Below are 6,063 nucleotides of genomic sequence, written 5' to 3'. Positions count from 1 at the left end.
AAGCTAAAAGAATGAAAACTTCATTGTAAATGTAACATGTTTGAAGATGATTGTGATCTAAAGATTTTTTATTTGTCTTTTTATTTTAAAAAAAAAACGAGTTAATGTTTCTTTGGTAAAACTGTCATTGTCCCATAGTTTCTTTCTACACAAGTCACATAATTTGGATACTACATTAGGCAATTAATGACATTGTCCTTCTTGCCAATGGTGGAATATTCAGCCATATAAATTATGAGTTATTTGTTTGGAATGAGAATAATTATGCTTTAATGGCCCTCCGAGTCTCCGACAGTCCGACACATGATATCTATGTAATTGATGCACTTTTTCCAGTTTTGATTTGGTATACTTAATTAATTAATAAGATCTTAAGAATTTCTATTAGTAATCTAGTACTATTGCAATGAAGAAAAAACCTATATAATTGAAAATTCTTCTATACACCGACATTGCAAATGACCTAATACTTACAAGATGTCTCAACCCTTAATATTTATAATCAACTTTTTTTTTAAACAACCAAAAAGTGTATTTTATGTAATCTAACAATTCATTTGTGTTGGTGCAAGTGCATATCGGTGCTTTGAATCCTCTTCATGTTATTTATAGATTCTTAAATGAAATTTTGGAATACAATTAAAAAATAGAGACATGATTGACTGGGCGTACCATGTGACTGGTACGTTTGCCCTACCTAAGAATTTCTCTTTTCTTAATTACTAAAGTTTACATTAGAATGACCAACTGGGTAATTAATTGGGAATGAACTTTCCACGTTTTGATATATCCCAAAAAAATCCAATCAAAGCCAATTTTCATTTAACTCTAACTTACCACACTATTTATTTTTTTGGTATGAACTTACCACACCATTTGAAATACTAAGTAAAAATCCCAACAAATACCATAAAACAAGATAAAATTGTAAAACCCGGTAGAACATGACAAGACCCAGCAGAAGAAACTAACAACATAAAAACTCTAGCACTTAAAAACATATCCGCCGCTGTCAAGAGAGAGTCACCACCAGCCACAACGCAGATCGTTGCTGTACTCCAACTTGACCCAAGAAGGCAACACGCCTAAAAATTTGAAAGTAAGAACCCGAGCTAAAATATCCCAGAAAAGCAGAACCAAAAATCCAACAATCCAACCGAAGATCCACCTTCTATGCCCTACAGCTTATTAACACAACCACTCAAAGAACAATAATGGGCTAAACAAACACACAATAACAAGAAACAAGACAAACAAAAACATTAAATTGGAGGTGGTGCATGCACCCGAGTTAAAGCTCTAAATACGTTCTGATTGATACACGATGAAGTGTAACATGTTCCGATTGATACGCGATATAAGTGTTTCAAGGAGTGTAGCCGCTGCAAATTTCAAGCTATAGTGTTGAAGAAACATATAGTAGAATGGATCTAAGACCGTAGATCAATATGGAGGGAAAAAATTAGGAGAGAAATTGACACAAATTTATGCTTTATTTTTTCTCATTCTTTATCTATTTCAGCCAACAAGAGAATTTTCCTTGTTACATTTAGAGACGAGAAGATCTTTGATCCATGGTAGCCCTAACTCCCAAGTACTAACCCACTTTATCACCATCCCTCATTCTCCAAAAATAATAATGAAATAATAACAATAACAAAAAAAAAAAAAAAAATATTGCATTGCATCCTATCAAAATTATTCTAGCTCCCATTTACAAAAAAAATTATTCTAGCTCCTCAGGAAATAGGAACTTATTACCATCCGGCTCTGCAAATCCGATACTAGGATCCCTCCCCTCTCTGATCACCTTCCTTACATTTTCTATCCTCTTAAGTATTTTGTTGACAGCAATATCAAATGCATCTTTGGTCTCTAATCTTGACCTGGGATCTCCGTACACCAACTTTGGAATTAGGCTTATCACTTGCTCTCTCATGGCGAATTCCATGTCTTTTGAAATTCCAAGCAAGATTTTCTCAATGCTACCGTCTTTCAAATCTTGTGCTTTCCTCACTGGAATAAATACAGAATACTTGGTGTAATTCTTAGGCAAGTACCATAAATACTGGTTATAAGCGCTAGCCGGATGAAAGAAAACAGGAATGCAACCAGCCAGAATAGAGTCGAAAGCTGATTTTCTGGTGAATGTATCCCCTGTAGGGTGCAAGCAATAAACTGATTTCTGAAACACCCTCATAACAGTAACCGTTTCTTCACAATTGATCCCACTTGAATGGCAATTTAGCACCTTGCAAGTACTTGAGGCTTGACACTGATCAAAGAGTTTGCCCCGGATAGAGTTTGGCTGGTCAGGCCTTGGTCCACCAACAAAAGTGAACAAGTAAGGCCTTTCTTGCCCCCTCACTCTGTTCTGCCACTGAAACACCTCACTGTCCTTTGCAGGATGAAAGCCAGTGGGGTATGGTATAGCAATATCATTTGTCCGTGAGCTTCCTTCAATTGTCAACATAGTCATGTTGTTAGACTCTGGCGTGACCCTGAGTGTACTACCCCAGTCAGAAATGTTGTCTGTTTTCCTCCTATAGTCGAAAGCAACCCTCCCTGAAACAAAGAAATGGTCTCTCCCCCACATTTTCTTCCATTCGACTCTACTCGAAACCCACTTGGAAAACTCTTCACCGAAAGAGTCTCTGGCTGTGAGGTTAGGATCCCACAGATGTTGACTCTCCTCAAGGCCAGGATAGATTGGTATATAAATAGCTGAAGCCTGAGCGGAGTTGTTTGTCAAGCACACATAGTGCTTCATCTTGCTGTGAAATATGAGTTCTAATGAGAACTGGTTAGTGGAGAACCATCTCTTGTTGGTTAAAACCCCTTCAGAGTTGTTAATTTCCAGACCAAAACCGAAATTCTTTATGTGTGGACACATGTTGGGCATGTTACTTCCAGTAAGAGACTCACAGTTGTTGATCAGATCATAGTTGAATTTGGCAGGAAGATCATCATGGATATAAATGTAACGACCAGAGCATGAATCTGTGGTAGATTGGTTGATAACAGAAATCGACTGATTCTTTACAATACCAATTGGGTGTGTTTCTTTGTTTTCAAAGAGACTGACACCATTATTTACCCCCAATTAATTACTTGGGTAATCAAAGGGAAGCAGAAGAAAAAAGCACAAAATAAAAGAGAAGAGAATGCCTAACCAGACTTCTGGAGAGCACTTTCCAGCAAGTGGTTTCCCCATTCGGTCCTTTTGAGCAGATCTCCGAGTGTACAGTAGAATAGCTCCAACTGATTCACTGAAGTCTGAAAGCAGATCAAGATGATAGAACTTATGAAAGATAGAAAACCCTTGTTTGTGAAAGAGGAAATATATATATCTCTATGGTGATTGAAATTGAGAAAGACTTTCCTTCTATGTTTATATGCATTTATCTAAACAAATTAAGTAGAATAGTTGTTACTGATTCACTGCAAAGAGAGGGGTCAATCTTTCCCTAAATGCGTCTGGATTCTTGAACCACTCCCATTTTTCGTTTTGAATGATTTTATGCTCTAAAGGAACGACGTCTACACCTTATAACCATATATGTTTAAACCCTAAAACTAGCATACTAAACCCTGCACTGTAATTCCTATAATCCTTATTAAACAATAAATTTTAATTTTAATTGAGTGCTTATTAAACAGCTATGTCCGGGCCACGAATTGTTGAGGTGAATTGGTTTCCTCCTTTAATTGGCTGGGTTAAAATTAACACTGCTGGAGCTTGGAGAAGTGCATCCGGTCAAGCTGGGTTTGGTGGAGTGTTTCGGGATTATCAAGGTACTTTTCTTGGTGTTTTTTCCTCTAGTTTTGATATTCCAAGTTCCGTGGCAGCAGAAGTAATGGCGGTGATTAAATCAATTGATTTAGCTTGGGTTCGTGATTGGAAACATTTGTGGTTAGAAGTGGATTCTTCTTTGATTCTTAATTTACTCAAATCTCCTCAGCTAGTGCCTTGGCAATTGCGAGTTGAGTGGGGTAATTGTTTGCACCGTATCTCTCAAATGCATTTCCACTCCTCACACATTTTTCGGGAAGGAAACCAAGTTGCAGATGCTTTTGCAAATTTTGGTCTTTCTTCGGCAGGTTTGGTTTGGTGGGATTTCCCTCTAGATTTTGTTTCATCGTTATGTAATAGAGATTATTTAGGTCTTCCCAATTTTCGTTTTCGTTAGTTGGGGTTAGAGTTAGTTTTGTTTTCCGTTTGCTTTTGTGGGGTAAGGCTTTACGTCCCCCCCTTATGTGTTTCATTTTCTTTCTTTTGAAATAAAGGGGAGATGGAGAGCATTGTTGCTCTTCTATCTTCAATCTTAAAAAAAAAAAAAAAAAACAGCTATGTCCGGGCCTCCACGGTGGTAAAAATGAATGAAAATTGGGTGCTATGTCCCCTCCGATCATAGCAACTCATATAGATAGTACAGTTCAGCAATATGGGCAATATGGGAAAAAAATTTACTAGTTCATGAATCTTGTTTTGGTTCTGCATGGAATCTAGTATGGTAGCTTTCATTTTTTTTTTTTTTTTTGATCAGATAAACGACTCAAATTCTACAATTAGTCTTTCGTGAGTCGAACTCACAACCTCCTACTTACAAAAGGGAGACTATGCCACTAAACCAAATGATCGATATTAGATGGTAGGCCACTAAACCAAATGATCGATATTAGACGGTAGCTTTCATGTTTTGGTGCTGCATAAATCATTTTTCTTTTTTTGGTTCCAGCGAGTGAGACTGAGAGTTTCGGCTATAATGTTTTCATGCAACTATCAATATGAAGGAACCAAAATAATTTTCTCATAATCGAGTTATGGAACCCAAAACAGGCTAAATATATAGAATAGTAAGAGGTTATAACCAATTAAGCTTTAAACTTGAGTGGGTTATTATGTATTATATGCCTCTCTCTACTTATTTAATGGATTGACACCCGCTTATTTTAAAAAAAAAAAAGCTTTGAACTTATCAGTTATAATTAATTCAATCACTAATTATTTCTAATTTATTAAATTTTATTTTTAATGATCATGATCAAGGTAAAAATAGAGCAAGGGTCCCCTCGGCCCTTGATGATGAAGTTCTAGCGTTCCTTGAAGCTATTCACCTTGCTATGTTGAGAAGTTGGCATAATGTTTGATTGAGTCTGATTCTGCAATGACATTGGCAAGGAGCTTACAAGTTCGGGTTTCACACATCTATAGGGAGGGTAATGTCCCAGCTAATGTCTTTGCCAATTTTGGTGCTTCCCATGTGAGCAGTCATGCTTGGTGCGTTCTCCCTCAGTGCTTATCTTCTGCCTTTGGACATGACTTTAATGTGTGGCCGACTTATAGGTTCAGGTAGCTTGATACTATTCTTTCATATTTGGTTTTTGTTAAGGCTAGTTTTTTCTAGCAAGTACTTTCAGTCTCTTGTTTTAGGCTGTGCTCTTGAGTCTGGTTTTGGTTTGGTCCACCAGCTCCTTAGTACTTTTATTTTATATTAATAAAATATCACATGCCAGTAGCTCGACTTGCAGTTTGATCTTTATCTTCAGGTGTTTAGCCATCTCTTCTGCCTTCAGCTTGAAGAAGATGTCAATGAATTTATTTTTTCCCTTCCTTCAGCTTCCTGTATCAAGGAGGATGGCTTCGCCAAATCTAGGGCTGGCCTGGCGAACAGAAAAACCGAAGGAACCGCACCGAACCGCACCGAAAAACCCGGTTCGGTTCGGTTTTAGGGTATATATATTTACATTTTGCTCGGTTCGGTTCCTAATGAAGTGTTATCGGTTCGGTTCCGGTTCTTGTTTTTAAAACACCCTTGGAACCGAAATACATATGTCAGTGTATAAGTGGATATAAGGGCCGAGCTTATTTCTCTAAATTAAACTCATTCTCATTTGATCAGCGCCGATGATTCAGATCTATCCATTCGATCAAAAGTTGAAAACCCTAAAATTTCTCTAGTTCTCTCTAATCTCTATCGCACACTGCCTCTCTCTATCGCTCACTGCCTCTCAAAACCCCAACTCTCCATTCTCTAACCCAGACGACCAAGACGATCAAAA

General features: G+C 37.3%; 1 pseudogene; it reads right to left on the bottom strand.

The window, feature by feature from the left end:
- Positions 1-1,726: 1,726 nt before the first annotated feature.
- Positions 1,727-3,214, bottom strand: LOC133711432 (probable xyloglucan galactosyltransferase GT14; annotated as a pseudogene).
- Between the last annotated feature and the right edge of the window lie 2,849 nt (positions 3,215-6,063).

This window comes from Rosa rugosa, chromosome 5 (assembly GCF_958449725.1).
Source record: "Rosa rugosa chromosome 5, drRosRugo1.1, whole genome shotgun sequence".
Classification (NCBI taxonomy): Eukaryota; Viridiplantae; Streptophyta; class Magnoliopsida; order Rosales; family Rosaceae; genus Rosa; species Rosa rugosa.
This window is presented reverse-complemented; position numbering and strand designations above follow the sequence as displayed.